Source organism: Lissotriton helveticus, assembly GCF_964261635.1.
Source record: "Lissotriton helveticus chromosome 1_1 unlocalized genomic scaffold, aLisHel1.1 SUPER_1_unloc_34, whole genome shotgun sequence".
NCBI classification, from domain to species: Eukaryota; Metazoa; Chordata; class Amphibia; order Caudata; family Salamandridae; genus Lissotriton; species Lissotriton helveticus.
This window is the reverse complement of record NW_027611675.1, coordinates 856,568-880,253: the sequence shown is the minus strand read 5'-3', so window position 1 is coordinate 880,253 and position 23,686 is coordinate 856,568. Positions and strand designations below refer to the sequence as shown.

At 48.2% G+C, this 23,686-nt stretch overlaps 2 pseudogenes across 2 annotated transcripts in view; one reads left to right on the top strand and one right to left on the bottom strand.

Moving 5' to 3' along the window:
* Positions 1–23,686, bottom strand: part of LOC144805939 (uncharacterized) — a 372,336-nt pseudogene that overhangs the window by 46,860 nt on the left and 301,790 nt on the right. The window contains exon 2 of the transcript XR_013605634.1: positions 6,184–6,195. The product of XR_013605634.1 is annotated as an uncharacterized LOC144805939 (transcript). The remainder of the gene's footprint in view (positions 1–6,183; positions 6,196–23,686) is intronic.
* The window catches only part of LOC144805942 (uncharacterized), a 68,716-nt pseudogene continuing 57,929 nt past the window's right edge, over positions 12,900–23,686 (top strand). The window contains exon 1 of the transcript XR_013605635.1: positions 12,900–12,917. The product of XR_013605635.1 is annotated as an uncharacterized LOC144805942 (transcript). The remainder of the gene's footprint in view (positions 12,918–23,686) is intronic.

The window sequence follows — 23,686 nt, the reverse complement described above, 5'->3', positions numbered from 1 at the left end:
GGGAGAAAACAACCACCTATGTATTACAGTACCTGTAGGGGTGTAAGAACATAACACATGATGCAATGCATAACATTCATTCAGAGGTGCAGAACAATAACAATGGCGCCAAACTCACAAGTCACCACCTGTGACTGTCCATGTGTCCCAATGTCAGGGCCTAAACGTGGCAGCTGCCCACGAAGTGCTGGGCAGCTGAATCATCAATGATGGGCCAACGCTGGAGCCTCGCAGGCTCTGGCCAAAATCACTGTCCCTAGAGCCTCTCTGGACTCTCTACGAGCAAAGTTGCAGCCTCACTGGGCTGTCGGGGTCCCTCACGGGGGACCGGGGAACACTGGGGCGCCTTGAGCCTCTCTCAGGGCTCTACCACAAATATACAGGCACTCACGAGCCTCGGGGCTCTAAAACAATGTGCCCCTTCGTTGGAGCCCCCTCCTGGGGACTCAAAGCAACTGTGGCCCTCCCAGAGCCTCTCAGGGCTCTGCAGCCAGAATGCCCCCACGACGTTGGAGCCTCTCCGGGCTCGAAATACCAAATGCCCTTCTTGAGCCTCTCTGGGCTCAAAACACAAGTGTGGGGTTGTTGGAGTCCCTCACGGGGGACTCAGAAACACATCAGGCCCCCTGAGCCTCCCTCTGCCCGTGCACTCAACGGGCTCTCAGGTGGAGGCTCCTCGGCTCTTCTGACTCCGTCGGGCGGGGAACTCCTCTCGTTCGTGCTCCGCCCGGGGCACACGTCCAGACTCCTCAGCAGGCTCACCTCTGCAGGAGCGCGGGGCTCCTCTTCTCCCCGGGGCTCTCCCTTCACATGGGAGCCCCGGCAGGCAGCAGCTTCCGCCTGCCTCTCTGTCCTGCCCCCGGCCTGCCTGACTTCCGGGTCGCGGCTGCGGGGGAGGGACTTCCGTCGGGCCGCTCACTGATTGGCCGGCCGGCAAACCACATCCGGGTCGCACTTGGCAGCGGCCCGGCAACGTTTTAAAAACACTCCGGGCTGCGGCGGTGACTCCACAGGCAAATGCGGCGTGGGCAGCCGCTCAAAGGGGGAAATAAACAATAACTCGAGGTGGGCACTCGAGGGGCTCAGCACTCCTGAGCAAATGCGCTCCAGCCAGAATAAAGCGCTGTTAGGCGCTAGAAGGAAAACGAAGCGCTCCCAGGCGCTAGGAACCTCAGAAAGCGCTCACCAGCGCTAGCAGTAGATAAAGGTCCACAAAAAGTCCTTCAGCAAGGTAGGGGGGGGCAAGACTGGGCCCAGAGCCAGCACACTGGGTCTCCAGGCAGGGAGACACCCCAAGTGGCGGTCCTCTGGCCCAGCAGCAGCCGCAGCAGCCCCCTCAGGATCCTGGAAGAGAACAACTTCTGTGGGGACACAGCCCCATTTTTATACACCATATTCCTTTGTCTGAAGGTGCAGGGTGGGGGCGTAACCAGTCGCAGCTGGTTCTTGAGTACTCTGTTTACCTCAACCACCCTCTCTATTCACTGGCAGGGCTTGGGTCATTAGACACACCACAGGGGGGCGGAGCCAGCATTGTGTGGGGAAAACCCAGCCCATCCAGGACACAGGTACATTCCTCCCACACATCACTCATGCTAATCTCACACTCACCACCGGGCAGACCCATCCAGACTTCCTGGAGCCTGGCATGCCAGCCAGCTCCAGCCAATCACGCTCCAGCACCCTCACTGCACATGTACAGCCATGTCTAGGAATGATACTTCCCCACTAGACACATACAAGCCACACATACCGTTGCTCAGCATTCATTCTCACGAGTTCACACATACCAGACTCAAGCCTGTACACCCCACGCATCAGAAACTACCAGGGACACATACATTCCCCATGCATTCCTATGGGCGGGCAGGCCTAGCTCAGCACATGCACTCAGAGTGCGCACGCACTTTCCACTGGGACACAGTGAAAGTGCGCAGAATCCAAAAATCACCATCACCAGGTCACCATTTAAAGGCAAAAAGTCTAGGGGTGAACCTGCCCTAAGGGCCAAAGTCCAACACCGGTGACATTGTCTGCTGAGTTCCACGCAGATCTTTCCGGAGCCCGACCCTCTTCAACGCATACATGATCTCTTTAGGTAGAATCACCACTCTCATAACATCAAGGTCCTCTCCTACACTGACACACAACTGTCTCTCATGGCCAAGACGCCCAGTACCCGGATGAAGTTTTATTCCTGTTTGATTGGAATTGCCCACTGGATGAAGATCATCTGTCTAAAACACTGACAGACTTAAAGATAGGACGAACATCTACCCTCACCACCCATGCAAGAATCTCAGGATCGTCATAGGCAGCAAACCTTGACCCACCAGATCAACGCAATCGCCTCCAAATGCTTCAACTCCCTCTACATCCCCTGCAAGACCTTAAAGTGGATCCTCACAGAATGCAGAAAGACCGTCACCCATGCACTCATAACGAGCAGACTGGACTACGGCAACGCCCTCGATGCCGGAATCAACAAAACCCTGCTACACAAACTCCAGACCAACCAGAACACCTCAGCCAGACTCGTCCTCTGAATCATATTCCAGTATGGGCACCCTCAAATTTAGAGATATACAAATAACAGTTTTGTAAATTGGCCATTGTGACAGAAATTCACAGATGAAAATGTTGTCACCAATGGCATTTTTGTCCTACTCATTTTCAATATTTTGTTATTTCAACAGTAATCTTGAGGGATCTACACATATGACCCCTTTCTGAATTCTGAGTTGTGTCTACTTTCATAAATCTGCAGCTTTCCTGGACCCCCCCGCCCGGGTTTCACAGTGGATTACACCAAAAACTGGAAGAAAGTGGAGAGCATAAAAAATAGGCAAAATGGGTTAAAACTGCTGTAAAAAAAACTGTGTTTGTCCCTACAAGCTGGGAAGATGGTGACCTTAGCACAGCAAATGTACAACAATGTATTTTATAGGAAAAAAAACAGTTTTCTCTGGAGCACTTTTTCCCTATTTTTTCAAAAAATGTAAAAATGTTGCTATATTTTGCCTATTTTCTGGGTCCCCTCCAGGGGAATCCAAAACCCCTGGGTACCTTTACAATCCCCTGTATGTTAGACATAAGAGGGTGCCAAATTTGCCATGGGCACCTTTTGTGAAAAAAAGTTATGTACCCTAAGCACAAACTACCCAAAATACGTTAAAAGAAAGTGCTCAGCACGTGGGGGAGGGGAGAGAGAAGGGCTAGAATTTAAGGGGTCAATGTGAGCAGTTAACAAACATTTCAGGTAGATTTGTTTTCCAGAGCGGACCATTAGGGGAATTTTTCAGCACAAAACTACTATTCCAAACAAATCTGTGGTATTTGCACATTGGATCTTTCGTTAGTTGAAAGGGTTCTTTAAACATGGAGCTCCTGGTTTGATCGGAGTCAATCACAGGGCAGAAGTTACACAACATTGTGAAGACATAGGCAACCCTGAGCACAGGGTTGCAGTAACATTTGTTGTACATGCACATGCAGTGTATACCTTTGAAATGTTTTATTCATGGGTGAACTTTGGTCCTATAGATGCCGGTACTACGTTTTCCACTCCTACAAAGATGCAGCCGTTCCTACTCAGCCCCAAGCATATCACGACCCGGTGGACCCTTTCACCCGTCCAGTTCACAAGATTGGTTTGTTGGTCACTTAGCCCCCACATACCTCAAAATTTCAAACAGGGTTCCCTAAAGCAGGATCACCTGATACCATACTGGCTCTGTACAAACAGTGTCCTATATAGGTGACTCGGACAGTATGTATTGCAGAACAAAGCAGGCAGAGCGGTTCGAGTGGGACCTGTACCACAGACACAGGGTTCCATACAAGCAATCTGTCCATGGACTATAAGCGCCACTACGGGCAAAGTGCCTGTAAAAAGCAACAAAACTGCCTTCTGGATCGCTTGCAACACCAACCAGAGGAGTAGCATTGTGGCGATGAGACGTCCCCTTGGAATGGTGCCATCTTCAGAGGCGTACAACACCTAGAAAGTATCTACACAGCTACGCAAGGCACACCCTCATTGGTGGTACTACCTGATGTACTAAGGAAAGTACAAATGAGTACAAGGCTGCACCCTCCCGAGATCTAGGAATGAGATGAGGTATCAATCGTACTACCCATGGCACGCCGTCATGGGCTGTACTACCCGATGTACTAAGGCAAGAACAAATGAGTACAAGCTGCGCCCTCCCTAGATCTAGGAATGAGATGAGGTATCAATCGTACTACCCATGGCACGCCGTCATGGGCTGTACTACCCGATGTACTAAGGCAAGAACAAATGAGTACAAGCTGCGCCCTCCCTAGATCTAGGAATGAGATGAGGTATCAATCGTACTACCCATGGCACGACGTCATGGGCGGTACTACCCGATGTACTAAGGCAAGAACAAATGAGTACAAGGCTGCAACCTCCCGAGATCTAGGAATGAGATGAAGTATCAACTGTACTACACATGGCACGCCGTCATTGGCGGTACACCCGATGTACTAAGGCAAGAACAAATGAGTACAAGGCAGCACCAGCCCTAGATCTAGGAATGAGATGAGGTATCAAACGTACTACCCATGGCACGCCGTCATGGACTGTACTACCCGATGTACTAAGAAAAGTACAAATGAGTACAAGGCTGCACCCTCCCGAGATCTAGGAATGAGATCAAGTATCAACCGTACTACCCATGGCACACACTCATTGGTGGTACACCCGATGTACTAAGGCAAGAACAAATGAGTACAAGGCAGCACCAGCCCTAGATCTAGGAATGAGATGAGGTATCAAACGTACTACCCATGGCACGCCGTCATGGACTGTACTACCCGATGTACTAAGGCAAGAACAAATGAGTACAAGGCTACACCCTACCTAGATCTAGGAATGAGATGAAGTATCAACCGTATTACCCATGGCACGCCGTCATGGGCGGTACTACCCGATGTACTAAGGCAAGAACAAATGAGTACAAGGCTGCACCCTCCCTAGATCTAGGAATGAGATGAAGTATCAACCGTATTACCCATGGCACGCCGTCATGGGCGGTACTACCCAATGTACTAAGGCAAGAACAAATGAGTACAAGGCTGCACCCTCCCGAGATCTAGGAATGAGATGAAGTATCAACTGTACTACCCATGGCACGCCGTCATTGGCGGTACACCCGATGTACTAAGGCAAGAACAAATGAGTACAAGGCTGCACCAGGCCTAGATCTAGGAATGAGATGAAGTATCAACCGTACTACCTATGGCACGCCGTCATTGGTGGTACACCCGATGTACTAAGGCAAGACCAAATGAGTACAAGGCTGCACCCTCCCTAGATCTAGGAATGAGATGAAGTATCAACCATACTACCCATGGCATGCCGTCATGGGCGGTACTGCCCGATGTACTAAGGCAAGAACAAATGAGTACAAGGCTGCACCAGCCCTAGATCTACGAATGAGATGAAGTATCAACCGTACTACCCATGGCACGCCATCATGGGCGGTTCTACCTGATGTACTAAGGCAAGAACAGCCCGGATAAAAGAGCTCAGCTCAGACCCGGGGTCCCCGGATAGAAGAGCCGAGCTCAGCCCCAGGGCCCCCCAGATAGAAGAGCCCAGCTCAGCCCCAGGGGTCCCGGATAGAAGAGCCCAGCTCAGCCCCAGGGGTCCCGGATAGAAGAGCCCAGATCAGCTCCAGGTTCCACCGGATAGAAGAGCCCAGCTCAGCCCCAGGACCCCCAGATAGAAGAGCCCTGCTCAGCCCCAGGGGCCCCGGATAGAAGAGCCCAGCTCAACCCCAGGGGCCCCGGATAGAAGAGCCCAGCTCAACCCCAGGGGCCCCGGATAGAAGAGCCCAGCTCAAACCAAGGGGCCCCGGAAAGAAGAGCCCAGCTCAACCCCAGGGGCCCCGGATAGGAGAGCCCAGCCCAGCCCCAGGGGCTCTGGATAGAAGAGCCGAGCTCAGCCCCAGGGGCCCCAGATAGAAGAGCCGAGCTCAGCCCCAGGGCCCCCGGATAGACAGCTCAGCCCCAGGGGCCCCCGGATAGAAGAGCCTAGCTCAGCCCCAGGAGCCCTGGATAGAAGAGCCCAGCTCAGCCCGGCTCCTGCAGAGATTCCCTCCAGGATTATTCAGTCTATTTCTACAAACACAGCAGAAGGTGCTGACAATCTCCTACCTGAGCAGAGACCTGTGCAGACGTGTCCAGGCTCTCTCCTCCTCCTGGGGGTCTGTGGGGAGGGGGGGCAGATCTGGGGTCTTAGGGGCGGCAGGGGCAGATCTGGGGTCTGAGGGGGGAGCAGGGGCTGATCTGGAGTATGAGGGGTGGCAGGGGCAGATCTGGGATCTGAGGGGGCGGCAGGGGCAAATCTGGGGTCTTGGGGGGCAGATCTGGGGTCTGAGGGGGGCTGATCTGGAGTCTGAGGGGGGGCAGAGGCAGATTTGGGGTCCGAGGGGTGGGCAGGGGCAGATCTGGGGTCTGAGGGGGCAGATCTGGGGTCTGAGGGGGGGCAAGGGCAGATCTGGGGTCTGGGGGGGTCTGTAGATGAAGGTCGGTGCACAGACAGACAGGGCTTGTTCCTCCTCTGCAGCAGGCTGCACACACCAGGAGAGCCAGGAAGTGATGTCAACACTGCTAGTGCTGTCTCTGCCGCCGCTGACCCAGAAGAGGAAACCCTTCTCCTTTCATCCCATGTGCAGCTCAGTGGATTCATCAGCAGGCGAGGAGCACCCTCTGGTGGCCGATGACGGAACCGCCGCCTCCAGGTCCAGCAGGGAAACAAGCATTGGCGCCTGTAAACACACAGACATGGGTGTTATGGGAAACAAGCATTGGCGCCTGCAAACACACAGCCATGGGTGTTATGGGAAACAAGCATTGGCGCCTGTAAACACACAGACATGGGTGTTATGGGAAACAAGCAATGGCGCCTGTAAACACACAGACATGGGTGTTATGGGAAGCAAGCATTGGGGCCTGTAAAGACACAGACATGGGTGTTATGGGAAACAACCATTGGCGCCTGTAAACACACAGACATGGGTGTTATGGGAAACAAGCATTGGCGCCTGCAAACACACATACATGGGTGTTATGGGAAACAAGCATTGGCGCCTGTAAACACACAGACGTGGGTGTTATAGGAAACAAGCATTGGCGCCTGTAAACACACAGACATGGGTGTTATGGGAAACAAGCATTGGCGCCTGCAAAGAAACAGACATGGCTGTTTGAGTCCATGACAGGGTCTCATATGAGAAACAAGCATTGGCGCCGGCAAAGACACAGACGTGGATGTTAAGACACTCACAGTCAGAAAACTTCTACTTCCTGGTTTCTTAAGCAAACACCAAACAGGGTCCATCTTCGACTACTTTTGAGGAATGTCACTCAAGGGGATTTAATTCTGTGTAATCTCGCGCATCCTTAGCTCTTTAAAATTTTAGTTTTTGTTTCTTGTGCATCGAGGTTTGTGCATGAGACTGGCTTCTCTGAGCAAAAGCAGGGACCAGAGCTGCACACCTGTGTGTGTGTGCATGTCTCTGTGTGTGTGTGTCTGTGTGTGTGTGCGTGTCTGTGTGTGTGTGTCTGTGTGTGCACGTGTGTGTGTGTGTCTGTGTGCGTGTTTGTGTCTGTGTGTGTGTCTGTGTGTGCGTGTGTGTGTCTGTGTGCGTGTGTGTGTCTGTGTGTGTGTCTGTGTGTGCGTGTGTGTGTGTGCGTGTCTGTGTTTGCGTGTCTGTGTGTGTGTCTGTCTGTGTGTGCGTGTCTGTGTGTGTGTGTTTGTGTGTGCGTGTGTGTGTGTGAGCGTGTCTGTGTGTGTGTCTGTGTGCGTGTGTGTGTCAGTCTGTGTGTGCGTGTCTGTGCGTGTGTGTCTGTGTGTGCGTGTGTATGTGTGTGTGTGCGTGTGTGTGTCTGTCTGTGTGTGCGTGTGTGTGTCTGTCTGTGTGTGTGTGTGTATGTGTGTGTGCGTGTCTGCGTGTGTGTGTCTGTGTGTGCGTGTGTGTGTGTCTGTCTCTGTGTGTGTCTGTGTTTGTCTGTGAGATGTGTGTGGTGCTCTTCTAAGTGTGACCGCCCAGCTCTATGAGTCATAATTTGAAGTGGCTGAGAAAAGATTTGTTTTTACCAACTATGTTTGTGTATGTGTCCGAACTGTCAGGGCCTCTTGTCCCGTAACAGCTATCCCTGATAGAAGATTAATTCACACATATAAAAATGTATACAATACACTAATATTTTAAAGATGTAAAGCCAGGTTTTGTGAGCAGTAAAAGTGACGTTTATGCTGGTAAAGAAATACTATTGGTGCTTTTATGTTGAAAGAACATAGAAATCGCTTTGTGACTTGGCAAGTTTTCCAGTTTGATCAAAAGAGGGAAACTCAAGCTACGTAAATGCAGACTCGCACTATGTTGGAGAGAGAATCTGGGTCCTGGAGCAGAAATAGGGTTGCCACCTTTCCCAGAGAAAAATACCGGCCTCGTGCTTTACATTCCATTATAACTTAACGGGGTAACCCAATAAATATCCGTGGACCTTGGTATCAAGTGGTACAAAAACAGTTGGTCCTGGACTTATTTGTCGAGCAATAAAGTCTAAAAATATTCACGTTTTTTTTCAATTTTATGCATACATCTAATCTGCAAGAATTATCAATACAAACAAATTTCTCATAAGTGCACCAGATATAAAAGACATAGGCACCTGTTGACTTTGTAAAGGTAAATTGGATTTATTATTCATAGCTATACTTCTAGAACTGGTAGAAGGCACTACCTTGTTTAATGATAGTCGGGAGGTTGATCCAAGATAAGGGCGTCTATGCTGGCGGTATGGAGCCTGGCCAAGTTTTTGAGAAAATCACAACGTTAATTGTGTATAGGGGCAGGTTGCATGAGAAGCGTCCTACCTTGGTATCTCAGTTTCCGTTGCGAGAGGTTCATCTAATATATCACCCTGAAATACCAGAGTTAACGGACCAGCCCAGTACTTTTACTAGAGCGGGTGTAGCGGCCCATTTCCAAGAACAGTGGGCCGATTCACAGAACTAACTTAAGAGAAAATCCTAAACTTACGACCATTTTGGTATTCACAGTAGGCACTTACTCATTTCGTATACACAGAAGTCATTTAGGAGTCCTAAAGTTAGGAGTCCTAACTTTAGGACTCCTAAACTGAGAAAAAGCCTAACTTTAAGACTTTCAGTATTCACAGAAGGCATTTAGGAGTCCTAAAGTTAGGACTCCTAACTTTAGGACTCTAAAATGCCACCATTGGTCCCATAGTGTCAGTATGCGATCCAGATCAGGTGAGAAATGGAAATTCATCACAGTCAGTAATAGGAGAGAGAACTAGCTCTGAAGGGAATGGCACAGTGAGCGTGATAGCTCAATTGCCGAGACCCAGCGAATTGAGTACACCATTGCCAGTCACTGAAGACTCATCAAGGGGACAGATGGAGATAAGGACGGCGAGGCCGAGATCCCTTGCCGATTCGAGATCAGACCTAAGAATGTGGGAGCCACCCGTGAGGAATCGGAATGACAGGATGACAGTAAGTTGGGATCATGGAAGCGAAGGGAACAAACCAGTCCTTATGGATACAGCCGAAGGGAATAGGTGTAGAGAACAGAGCAGTGGAAGCGAAGAATTGAATGGTGCATCTAGTAGAGGGACTCTGAAAGCGGACATAAGGGCAAAGATGCTGGATGTAGTGAGACTGAAAGCAGAGGTAGATGAGATAATCGAAGGAAACTTACCTCTGGAGAGAGTGGAGCATTATGAACCAGATGAGTTATTGTTTGTAGCAAAGGATGTGACTCAAAAGGCAAGGTGGGCACAAGTTGGGCACATGAGAAAATGTCTGCCTTAGCGAAGAGGTACAAGGTGGATTTGTCCAAATCAAAGATGTTACAAGGGGGTAACATGTTGCAATACAGTGAGCAGGAACTGGAAAGAAGAGGGTCATTGGATTAAGGACATTCGGGAACTGATTATAGGGATACGCGCATGGAAAATGCTCGAAAAGTGGGAAGAAAGATGGTCCAAAAAGAAGAGTGCTAAAAAGAGCGTAGGAGAGACACCACCTCCGGGAGGGGGAGTGTTGGGAGTACAGAATTACCCTTTGCGGGAGGAAGCTAGTAGAAGGTATGTGCCTTGGAGTAGAGGTGACTTAGCAGCGTTCATAAATGACTTCCCTAAGTTGAGGGAGAAACCAGTTGAATGGTACAAACAGGTTGATCGCTATGTTAAGATCTCAAAGTTGTTGTGGTTTGATATGAATACGCTGTTTGACATTGAAGTTCCGAGCGATTTGTGGGCAGCTTGTAAAGTTGCTATTGATTGGCCTACTTATAAACCAGTTAGGGATTCTGTTACAAATGGTCCTTCGCCTATTGTCATGAAGAAGTTTGAACAGATGATCACATGGCTGAAGTCCAAGGTAGCGCCACAGGACATTGATTGGGTCAAGATAGATCGAACGGTTCAGGAGCCGAAGGGGACGGTACATGAGTATTATGAAAGACTTTTGCAAGTCTTTAAACAGTACAGTGGGTTAGATACGTTAGACCCTAAAGACATGGGACAGTTCATTTCAAAGTTTGGTTTGGGTCTGAGACAAGAGATTAGACTTATTATTCAGCAGCATTTGATCTGTTGGCAGAACAAGCCAGTGGATGAGATACTGCGATATGCCAGGTATTGCAGTGACGAGGTGGACTCGAAACATAGAAAGCTTAAAGATAAGCTGATGTTAGTCCAGATGCAAGCTGCTGATAAGGGACTCCAGAAGCAGCCAAGTGGAGTAACATTAGGGAGAAAACAGGGAAGTAATCAGGGAGGAGCACAGAATGGTCAGGATCAGGGAAAGGGAAAACAAGTAGACCCCAAAACGGGAATGGATGTGGCGACACTGAAGAAGACAAGTGCATGTCATCTTTGTCACCAAGGGCCATATGTAGGTAAATGGCATTTACCGAATCGTAAATACCGAATGTTACCGATTCGGTATTTACAAATCGGTAAATGCCATGTAGGTAAATATTCAGTAACAATTACCGAATCGGTAAGATTCGGTAATTACCGAATCGGCGTTTTAACCGATTCTGTAATTGCCATTGATTCCTATGGGCCTTGAGGCCCATAGGAATCAATGGCAATTACCGAATCGGTAAATACCGATTCAGTAAAATTACCGATTTCTCAAGGGGGACAGGGTGTCACTTTGACACCCTGTTGCACCCCTGATTCTGGCTTGTGTGCCATGTGGCACACATACATGCCCTTAGGGCATGTATTTGGCCACCTACATATGGCCCCAAATCGGGCATTGGAAATGCGAGTGTCCATTGAACCCAGCAAATCAGTTGCAGCAGGAGGGAGAGACAGTGCAGGTGCCTGAAATGATTAATACTGTGACAAAGCCAAGATCGATGAAAGGGAGGACATTGGTTCCACAAGCGCAGGTTCCCCAGCCACCGAGAATCCCGCAAGGGACTCGGACATACCAGCAGATGTCTCTCTTTGATGGGCTTGACGAGTACAGTCCTGACTCGTTGGTATGACGGTGCCTGAGGGGGGAGGAAGACTGCACTCTTGGGGCAGTCTAGGAGGTAGACCAGAGGTGACCGTTTGTAGAAGCTGACATTGACGGGCATCCTACCACCTTTTTGGTTGACACTGGTGTTACCCGTTCTACTGTTAGATCTGCAGTAGTTCCCAACCTACCCCTCCCGGAACAATCAATGCAAGTTGTAGGAGTAGCAAACAAGAAAATGACAAACCTTTTGACTGAGCCGATCCCTGTGAGAAAAGGGACTTTCTGAGATAGGCATCAGTTTGTGGTATGCGACTCAAGCCCAATCTGCCTGTTAGGAAGGGATCTTTTGTGTAAGCTTAACTGAACTATTTACTGCAGAACAGATAGACAATTTGATATATCTGTATATCTGTACTAGTCGAGTACTCATCATCATGCATGCATTTCCTTTTCCTCCCATTACAGATTTATGATGCTCGGCTGGCAAGATGAATGGGTTGTCCATGTGTAATGTTTATCTTTGTCAAACCTTTCCTTCAAATCCCACTTTCCATCCGTTCATTGAACCCCTAACCATCTTCCTCCCGGCTGTGTGATTTATTGAGGTGTGACTAAATCGAATTTACATAATTAATTAATCACACATTTGCTGGGGCGGATGTGGTGAAAGCAACACCAACTCAAGGCGGGACGAGGACCTTCTTCTGCTATAAGTATATAGCCCACACTGGCAATATTATATATATTAGATTGCCCACCCACCAGTATTCGATATTCAAGATTTTCCAGAGGAACATAATCCATATTAATTGAGAGCATCAACCTCCTTCCAGCACTAAAGGTTACGCTTGTCCACTTCACAGCTCATCTCGACTTCAGTTTGTAACTTGTACTAGCCCACCATTCTGATTTATGTTACTTTAGCATTGCTTATCATGGTTTCTGGTTTGGCAGTCTTCTTCTCGTGAACTGTACTACTAGTCACACTCTAGTCTCCCTCAGGTGGCTCTCTCATTATTTTTGTGTCAAAACGGCTTTACCTGAATTGCCATTTATTGAACAAATAAAAAGATGCCTAGAGTGAGTGCGTCTTCATTCTACTTTGCCCGGAGGTGTAAAACGTAATAAAACGGCATTAAGTCAGTTTTAAATATGTCAATTTAATTAGTCCCTGCGATCAATATTCATTCCTCATCCTACAGTTTGAGTTCGGCTAGGAGGGAGTGAAGCCTCGGTGCAGGATCTGGTGCTTACTGCTTCACTAGTATTCGACTAGTCCGCTAGCATGCTGCTGCTACTGTCTACTATCACCACCACAATGGCCCCTTTGGAAACCAAACCATCACCATGCAGCCATCGCTTCGCCTGATCACAGGTAAGAGAAGAACTGTGGGGGATTCATTGAAGATGCAATAATCTGTATAAACTGTGAAAATAAATTCACACACCCACACCCCTTCCGAGTCCACAGGGCTTTATATAGTTGCAGACTGCACAGACTAGGAGGAGAGAGTAGGAGGACAAGTGAGGGTGCCGCAACTATCTGTTGTTGTGTTACACTATCGGCAGATTTAAAAAACTGGCTGTGGCCCTGCGTCAAAGGAAACAGTGCAAAGTAAAAGAGTAACCCTCTCCAAAAAAGATTTATATCATATGTAAACTAAGAATGTATTCCCTAACAAATATAAACTAGAAGAAAAGCTCACAACACCTGACCCACCCCTCTCCCTAACCCCAACCAATGTCCAACGAAACTCCAAAATCCAAATTGTCCAAACAAATGTCCATAAAAAATGATTCCAAAAAACCCAATCCAATTTCCCCAACTCCCACATTCCCACCCTCTCCCCAACAGGTCCCATCCACCCAACAAACAATTTAAAAAAGGGGCAAGAGACTGAGGCCCAGCGGCGGGCTAGGAGTCGGATCTTCCTCTCCAGCTGGTCCAAACGCTCCTTTATCCGGCTTTCCAGGCGCGCAAACGTCCGGAGCATGCAGTGCAGAAAGGCTCGAAGTGTACAGGGTGAGCAGCAATGGTTGAAGAATGGCAGCGGGCGGCTGCCGGACCACCGAAGCCACTACTGGGGCCTGGCAGGGGCCTGGGGCATTAGAGGCTGCAGCGGCTGCCGCCTCCTCTACTTCTTCCTGGGCCACCAGCCGCTGATATTGGGCCTTGATACCTGAAACTCTAATCACATCCACATCTTGGGGGCCGAGGAATCGAGGATACCACACATGTTATGTGCTGCTAGTGCTACTGTGCCACTATATCATTTTATATGTTACTGTTTTGCTAACAGTATTGGCTACAATTTGTCTTTTTCTTTCTTGATATAGCTACTCCTGCCAATTCACCATCTGACAGGCCAGAGAGAGCAACCAGGACATGGCAAAAGGCAGCTGGAGGCCATCAGGGCCCAATATCAGCGGCTGATGGAGTAGACAAGCATTCTTATTCCCTCTCTCATGTTTAGCTAAATTAATCTTGTAGGCATGCCAGCTCGGCTTGCGCCATAGACAGACATGCTCTTGTCGCAGACTTGCGATACCTTACTACTGTCTGCAGGTGGGGCAGCTGTACTACACAATGATCTCATTTTCTATTATGGCCAGGCTCTGTTAAATGGCAAATGCTCAATTTCACTTTCGCCCTGACTAGTCTACAACAAGGCAGATGAATAGTTACTAATATGAATGATGATAAACGTCACAACGCTACGTGAGGTACTGGTATTGTAATTGTTGTAACCATGCAGCCGATAGGCCACCCATGGCTGACACTGTCGAAAAATCCCATGGGTAGGGAGTAAGCATGGGCGGATTTTGCGGATCCACGATTCGCGGATTTGCGGATCGTGGATCCGCAAAATCGGCGGATTTTGCGTATTTGCGGATCCGCGGATTTGGGGCGGGGCTTCCATGCGAGTGCACATGCCTCTTGTGTGTTTAAAAGGTACACATGATGAAGAGACAGACCCTCCTGGTCACAGGAACAGCAAAGGGATTGCGCTCCTGAAAGTCAAGGATGCAAAGGCCTCTGTCCAGCATCACAGCTGATTTCCAACGGTAGATTTGGGAAGAAGGCACACCTGCCCAGCCTCGATGACGAGCACGATTGTTTTTTGGGCTGATGAATGAGTGACTGCATTTGAGCTCCAACTAGTTCCAGCGACCATGTGTGTGTTAATATGCAATCGCCCCGAAGGGTGCAGGGGTCCCTTAGGTGAGCTGTCCATCATAGTGGGTCAATGGCGGGAAGACGGTGCACACCGCGAGTGTGTGGGCGGGGCTTCCATGCGAGTGCACATGCCTCTTGTGTGGATAAAAGGTCTTAGACCAATCAGAGCAGTAGATGAAGAGACAGACCCTCCTGGTCACAGGAACAGCAAAGGGATTGCGCTCCTGAAAGTCAAGGATGCAAAGGCCTCTGTCCAGCATCACAGCTGATTTCCGACGGTAGATTTGGGAAGAAGGCACACCTGCCTGGCCTGTTGTAACTATTTTACGATGGCGCCGGCAAGCTACCAGCGCCATCCTAAAATAGTTACTAAATTAGCTTCAACAGGAAGCTCTAATAGATAAAATCGAGCACCTGCTTTATTTTATCTATTATAGCTTCCTGTTGAAGCTAACTTAGTAACTATTTTAGGATGGCGCCGGCAGCTTGCCGGCGACATCGTAAAATAGTTACAACAGGCCAGGCTTCAACTTTTGCCCCGGGCCCGGATAAGCCGCTCGCGGATTTGCGAATTTGCGGCAAATTCGCGGGAGTTCGCGGATCGCGAATTTACCGAAAATTCGCAAAATACGCGAGCGGAACGGATTTTCCGCCCATGCTTAGTAGGGAGTGGGCCTCGGAGGGAGGTGACTAATGAAGGGTGGGTTCATAATATATATGTTTTGCTTGGAAACTACTGTGAGTCAAGGCAGTAGTCCTAAATACAACCTCAAACATTTTAACAAAAACCTTGATAAACAAAAACATTCCTTGTTTAGTCTTCTCCCCATGGATTTTTCCATTTATAAATGCATTGTTCTTCTAGCATTATTTTAGCACCCTTGTCTTTGCTACTCCGGCACGGTTTATGTTTTACATTCTCTTCATCCAGTCTCCACCTATGATTGAATACCATCCATCCATCCAAACGTGGCTATCATTCTCAACAAACCTTTCACCAACATACATTTGTCATTTACCCACCCATGCATCCTTGCTTTGAGTTGACCCATCAAACCGCTTGGAGGATTCCTTTCACCATTGTTAGAATTGGGGGTCTCTGGTTGGTGCAAGTATTCACTTGTGACAAGCAGGGACCCTCTCCTCTAAGTCAGGGCAAAGGACTACTCCTAGAAATAACCCCTGCTCACTCTCTAGGCGGCGTGGCGCAAGCAGACAAGGCTAAACTCCAGAGCACATACGGTTAAGCATTTAGTGCAACACACACAATAAATCACCAACCCCCACACAGGGACACAAGACTGTAGTTTTGTAAAAATATATTCCTTTTATGTATAGAAACTTTCAAGCAGGCTTAAGGCTTTGTGCTTCAGACGTGTTTCCAGTTACTCTTTAAAATGTTGCCACAGTGCCTAAATATAATGGACAGTACTGAAAATGCATTCAATTACTTGAAAATAACTTCACAGTACTTAAATAGTTCCAGTTTAGGTTTAAAAAGGATTCCACAATACTTAGAGCAAGATGCGGTGCTTTTTGGCAATGTTCGTTAAGACTGTACGCCTCTTAGTGCTCCTGTGCGCCTCGTATGGTGAAAACAGGAAGGCCTCGCTAAAGCTCATGCGCCTCGCGTTAGACGTGTACGACGTGGCCGGTTTTGGAATAGGGGTACGACTCGTACTGCTACTTCCACCCGGGCCTTACACTAGCCCGCGCCTCGCGGACACCTCTGTCCGGGCGCAACGCACGATGCGGAGCGTACCAGGGGCTCCTGAGGCACAAAGGGCGGTGCGAGACGTAGCTTCAATGCGACTCGCACCGCGCACAAGTACAGTACCTTGATCTTGGGGGTCGGGCGGACGAACACAGGTGGAGATCGGGCGTCCCACGTCGAGGTGCGCTTCTCCTTCGTTGCGAGCTACAGCTTGAGGGCACAATAGATCCTGCACTCGGAGGGCAGCAGTGCGTTGGGGTTTCTTGATCTTATGGTCCGTTCTGTGTTTTGAAGAGGGAGGGGGCAGCGGCTTGAGGTGAATCCAGCGGCGAGGCGCTGTCAACAGAGCGTCGTAATGGAGGGGCGAGTTCAGGTGCAGGCAGTCTTCACGGTGGGTTCTACAGCTCGGGGCCACAGACTCACGTTGTTTGGATTGGACGGTCCGTTCTTGCGGTGCGAGCTCCGGCTCGATGTTTCGGCAGGTCGCGGTGTTTAGGCCAGGCCTTCACGATGCTAGTTGTTGCCCAGTCGGTCAGTGGTCACTTTGCTCAGCGGGATGGGGCGCAGAGGCTCTCAGAGTGTGGGACAGATTCCCAGTCGCACTCAGGTCACCGGGGTCAGCGCTGAAGGGGGAAATACACCAGCAGCAGCTTCCTTCTTCAAGGGAGGGGTAGCGCCCACTGTTCCTGGGGCGCAGTTCAGGGGGCAAGTTCACCAGCAAGCCCTTGGAGATTTGTTTAAGATGCACAAGTGAATAAAACGTCTCTCAGTCTTTTCTTCCTCTCTCCTTCTTACAGCAAGGAACCTACCACAGGCCAGTCTCTCAGGATTAGAGACAATAGTCCTCCATGTAGCTTTTCTAGGTCCTTCTCTTCAGGCAGAGTTTCTTCTTGGCATCAACAGGATCTAATTTCTTAGGAGCAGGGCTCCCTCTTTTATACACCATTTCTTTTGTTCTTGCAGGCCAGGGGGGCCTTTGCCTAATCCAGTCAGTCTCTGAGCACTTTGTTTTCCAGGCTCTGGTTTCTTCTTTCAGAGTGTGGGGCAGGGACAGCAGACGCTCCGCAGGAGGTGGAGCCAGCATTGTGAGGACAAGTACAGTCCACGAGCACTCTGTTGACAGTCTTCCCTCTTCCTGGACCAGGTGTCGGGCAGAGTCATCAGTCGCTCCCCAGGGGACGGAGCCAGGATTGTGGTGATAGAGCACAGCCCTATTCAGAGTCAAGGGGCACTCCCACCACCCACTCTGGTGTAATCCCTCTATTCGCCACCTGTCATCCCCAGCCCTGTCACTTACACAACCCAGACAACAGATACACATCCTGGCAGAGGCGGGCTGAAATGGTTAGGCAAGAAAATGCTAACTTTCTAAAAGTAGCATTTGCAAACACAGGATATTAAAATAAACTTTACTAAAAGAAGTATTTTATTATTCTGAGTTCAGGCATACTAAACTTGACTTTCTACCATGTTCCCTGAGCCTGCTGGAATTATAGAGTAGAGTAATTCCAGCAGCCCATTCTGGCCTATGAAAACAGGTAGCCTTACAATAGTGAAAAACGAAAACGGCTGTAATTCACTATTAGGACATGCCACATACATCAGGGCTTGTCCTGCCTTATGCTTACAATGCACCCCACCCTTGGGCCTACCATAGGGGTGACTAATATGAAGTTAAGGGAAGGTTTAGGGACAGGCAAGTGGGTGCACTTGCCCAGCCAGCATGACAGCACCAGACTGCACGCAGGTTCTGCAATGGCAGACCCTAGGCACATTTTACTAGGCCGCTGGGACAACCAGTGCTGCAGGCCCACCAGCAGCATTTGTGTTTACAAGCCCTGGCACTCCTGGTGCACTTTACTGGGGACTGACAGTAAACCAAATAAGCCAGTCATGGAAACCAATCACATATAGCAATTTACAGTAGGGAGAGCATATGCACTTTAGCACTGGTCAGCAGTGGTAAAGTGCCCAGAGTCGTTATACCAACAAAAACCGGTCAGACAAAATACAGGAGGAAGGCAAAAAGTTCAGGGATGACCCTGCCAAGAGGGCCAAGTCCAACAACCATACACTTTCACCCACCCAGGCAGGCATCCTTTCTTTCACCTTTCACCCATCCTTCAACCGCCCATGCATCCTATCAGCCACCTCTATCATCCCTTCACCCACACATCCTTCTCTGACAGTGATATTACATTTCACCCATCCTTCCTCCTTCCAAGCTTCTTTTGCTTTTCCGTCAACCCATCAAGGTCTGAGATTTCTTCATAAAACTTTCTTTGCTGAGTTGAAGATAGAAGAGGCTATTAGTTACTCAACTCCCGCTGTATATGCTGATGCTAAGTAAAGGGTGTCTTTGACTATTCACAACTTAGTCTCAACAGTACAGTGTACATTCTTGTAGCGAGTGTATAAATTGTAAATAAGCAAGCAATAAGACTCACAACCGCCCCCACCAGTGCTGCTGGCTCACCCCCTGCAGCTGCCACATCTGCTCCCTGCTGGCTGGCATCGCCGTCTCCGCTGGCCCTGACACTGGTGGTCGGTACGGCTAGAAAAAACATTACACATTGTTTAGATGCCATACACACCTCCCCCTAATCATATCTTTTTCGTAGCAAGATTGAAAATACATACACCACACACATCACTACAATTCGGGGACAGACAATATGTCCTATCAAAAATAATAAAATATCCGGTTGGGCATTTTGTTGGTGGCAATTTTTGAAATGTCGCTCAAGAAGACAACCTGTAAAGGACTGGACTCAGTGTCTAGAGCAGAGGTCTTCAAACTTTTGTAGGTTAAGCCCCCCCAGGTGATTTTTTTTAGATGTTGGGCCCCCCCACCACCTGACAGAAATTTCTGGACTCGACCGCCACGCGCACATTCCGGGCATATTCAGCGAATAACATTCAATACAATAAGATTGTTTAGTAAACTGCAATTTGCAAGCTGTTTAAACAACACATGGCTGGCTGGCATTTTGCGCGCCTGCCTGTGTAATTTTAAAAGAAACTTTCAGGGACGTTTTAAGGATTTTGTGGTGTGGGCCAAATGTATTTTCGGGGTCCCTGTTCAGACAAGCTTTGATTTTAAGATCTAGTCTCGGCACTTTCATGCCTTCTTTGGTCAAATACTAAATGTGTGTACATCGGATATTCAGAGATAGTGATGTGTGTTTTCAGTATGTAACACAACAGCAGTTCACTAATATTACTGCAAATAATCTGTCACACCCTTCTATTTCTCATATGTGAGGTCATGTATTGATCTAAAATACACTTTTTATATGGATGTCGCATGAGGCATAAACACATTTTGTCTGCAAAATGTCTGTAATAGACTTATACACATTGAAAATGAATAATTGAAAAGCGCTATTTACAACATTATGTTTTAAAATGATTCAAGGTAATGAGGGCAATACTGTAGAATAGTGCTGGCTCCTTCACCACCACCACCCCCAACCCCCCCCCCCCCCACACACACACACACACTCCCACCCCCTTTGAAAGGCTGGGGCCCTGGGCCAGAGCCCACTTTTTTTTTTTTTACTGAGTTTTATATAGCGCAAACTTGACCTGAATCAGGTATCAGAGCGCTTTACATAGCACAAGTTGCATTACATGAGGACATATTCATTTTCTTTGTTAGGCACGGGGAGATTAAGTGATTTGCCCAGAATCACTGGATTTTCAGCTTCAATGCCGAGACTCGAACTCTGGAAACTTTTCTCCCGTCTGGGAAGAGCTAACTCTCCCAGGAGGGGGTTAATTCACAGCGCTGAAATGCTTCAGCTGCAGTGGGAGGCAAGGGGTCTCCTCTGCTAAAACCGAAAGCGTGTCTGTTTGTATGCTTTCGTTTTTAGCAGAGGAGACTCCTTGTATCACACTGCTGTTGAAGCTGTCACCTCCGTGAATTAACCCCCTCCTGGGAGAGTTGCACGGAGGACGGAACAAAGGTCAGATTGTAGTGGAGTGCGCGCCCCCCCTGGGAAGGTGTCACGCCCCCCCAGTGGGGGCGCCCCACAGATTGAAGAATACTGGTCTAGAGCTATTGGTGAATCTGGGTTTTTGAAAAGAAATAAGACTGGGCGGACAATCGGACTTAAGGTCTTCTTGGTAGGAAAATGTAAGGGTGCCGTCCTCCTCACACTTCCTTTCAGCCGTGGTGCACGGTATTCAGTTCACCATCAACTGCTACTAATATGTAAATATTACTAAGCCTAGATGACATGAAGAGCAGAAGACACAACTTTGTGGTATCCAATGTGACCATGGCCCCTCTCTGGTTTTACTGATTGGACATGAGATAGTAAAAGAAAGCCTTCCCATCTCAACAAACACGGGTATAATACCTTACTTGGGCATGCAATCTGCACAGCAGAGTAGTAGTACTAGTGTACTAGTAGTAGTGAGGACCAATGGGTTCTCTAAGTCTTATATTACCACCACAAGGCAGTCCACAAAATAGTTAAGGGGAGAGGGAAAGCTGACTGAAAAACCAGAAGAAAGCAAGCTACAGACAGACTAATACAGACAGAGGTAGTTTGAGGTACAAATTTAAATACAGACACTAGAAATATAAAATAACAAAGTTAGTAAACAGGATAATGCAGGGATAACAAGAATTTAGAAACAGTAGATTGATCGGAGAGGATTTGGGCAAACAAATTAAATTAGGAAACCAATGAAGGCACGCCCATAATGAGATTTTCCAGGGAGATGCAGCTAAATAGTGAAGTACAGAGGAATATGTTTCGATTCTTAGGCCACTCTCTACTACTCAAGGTCGCTCTGCCTGTGCCCACCACTAGACAAGTGGGAGAAGGCTTCTATCTAGTGGGAAAGGTATGCGCGAATAAGGACAATGTATTCATTAGTGAAGCAAAGCCCAGCCTCGAGAAATGAATCTCAGCAGAGGCCTCTTCTCAGAAATGACGAAGGATTAGTTTAGATTTTTAACTCAAAATGGCAAACACATAGAAAATGGCGCCGCGAATGCTAAATTACGCAAAAAAATACGCAAACATTAATTTTTCTATTCTTACAGTATCTTACACTATGCTGTACTGCACGTCACAGAATGTTTACTTTTTTTTACTTTTATAATACAAACATTCTAGTTTAATGCTCCACATACATGGTTATGTATATAGAAACAAAGAAACAATGACTCACATGGAAATAAATCTCTTTAGGAGTTTTACCAGAAGGGAAACACATAACACACACCTAGAACAATTCTTTTTGACAATAAATGTAACAGGGTCAGGGGCAAAAGTTTCATAGAAAAAGATATACTTTTATTACTTTAAAAATCTTTGCTTATTATCATCAAGACTTAGTTGTCATGCTTTTCATGAAGGGAAGGTGTAGTGAGGTGTGATGGGTGGAGTTACACACAGTGCATCTCTTATAAAAAGACCAACAACTCCTATTCCATCAGAGGCCACCAGAGGGCACTCCTCGCCTGCCGATGAAACCCACTGAGCACACACTGGATGGAAGGGAGAAGGGTTTCCTCTTCCGGGTCAGCGGCGGCAGAAACAGCACCAGCAGCGGCGGTGACATCACTTCCGGCCTCTGCAGAGGAGGGAGGACCCTGTGTGTCTGTGCAGCTACCTTCATCTTCAGACCCTCACAGACCTCCCAAGGCCCATGATCTGCCCCTGCCCACCCCTGTGCCCCCCCAGGAGGAGGAGAGAGCCTGGACTCCTCTGCACAGGTCTCTGCTCAGGTAGGAGATTGTCAGCACCTTCTGCTGTGTTTGTAGAAATAGACTGAATAATCCTGAAGGTAATCTGTGCACTGCATCTTACTGCACGATGAGGAATCTGTGCACTGCATCTTACTGCTTTATGAGGAATCTGTGCACTGCATTTTACTGCACTATGAGGAATCTGTGCACTGCATCTTACTGCACTATGAGGAATCTGTGCACTGCATCTTACTGCTCTATGAGGAATCTGTGCACTGCATCTTACTGCACTATGAGGAATCTGTGCACTGCATCTTACTGCTCTATGAGGAATCTGCGCACTGCATCTTACTGCACTATGAGGAATCTGTGCACTGCATCTTACTGCACTATGAGGAATCTGCACTGCATCTTACTGCACTTTAAAGACTCTGTGCACTGCATCTTACTGCACTATGAGGAATCTGTGCACTGCATCTTACTGCACTATGAGGAATCTGTGCACTGCATCTTACTGCACTATGAGGAATCTGCACTGCATCTTACTGCACTTTGAAGACTCTGTGCACTGCATCTTACTGCACTTTAAAGACTCTGTGCACTGCATCGTACTGTACTCTGAGTAATCTCTGCACTGCATTTACTACATTTCGTGGGGCACTGCACTGTTCTTTATTATAATATAAGCAGCGTTTACAGATCTGTTAGGTGCATTGATTTTTATACTAAGAGGGGCCTTAGGAGTAGAGGAAATCTGAGCGCTGCTTTTTGCTCACACTACAGGGAACATTTACAGGGAAAACATTAACACACTGCATCACTTATTACTGACACTGTGAGTGGTTGTAATTAAACGTGGGAATCTGTGCACATTGCACTGCATTTTATTTACATTATAAGGGTTTCACATTCCCTGCCCCCAAAGACACACAGGACACCGGCTGCATTGTGACACATCTTTATTCAACCGTGCCCGAGCGCAAACTGCCCTATTCTCCCCCAGGCTCCTCCCCTTCCCTTTCCTGCCATGCCTGACCTTGGGATGCAATCAGGTCAGGCATGGCGACACAACACCTCCCCCTTTTGTATTTTGAATGTTTTATGTCTCTCTCAGAGTTCTTCAATGAGTCGGGTGGGTTTCCGAATGGTTCTTCATGGTCGGCTGATTAGTGGTCGGCTGGTGAGGTGCCCTTCTCTCAAGTCCCAGGCCTCAGACACCTGCCTGGGTTCATGGCAGCTCTCTTCTTGACTCGACAAGTCTGTGTGCCTGTCAGGATTTGGAACCTGAGCGTATGCTGTTGGGTCACTTTTTGAAATGTGACACGTTTCTGGTTGTTCTCTTGATTTCGGACTCAGCTGTAATCATGGTCGTTTCCTTCTTGTTACTTGTAACGGATGAGCATAGTAGCGGCTGCCCGATTTGGTTCTTCTTGCTTGTCTTACCAGCAACCAGTCTCCTTCTCGGATGTCAGACGTCTTGGCATGTCTGCGGCAGTCTGCATATTCTTTCATTTTTGCTTTCTTGATCCGATCCAGTTCTACCAG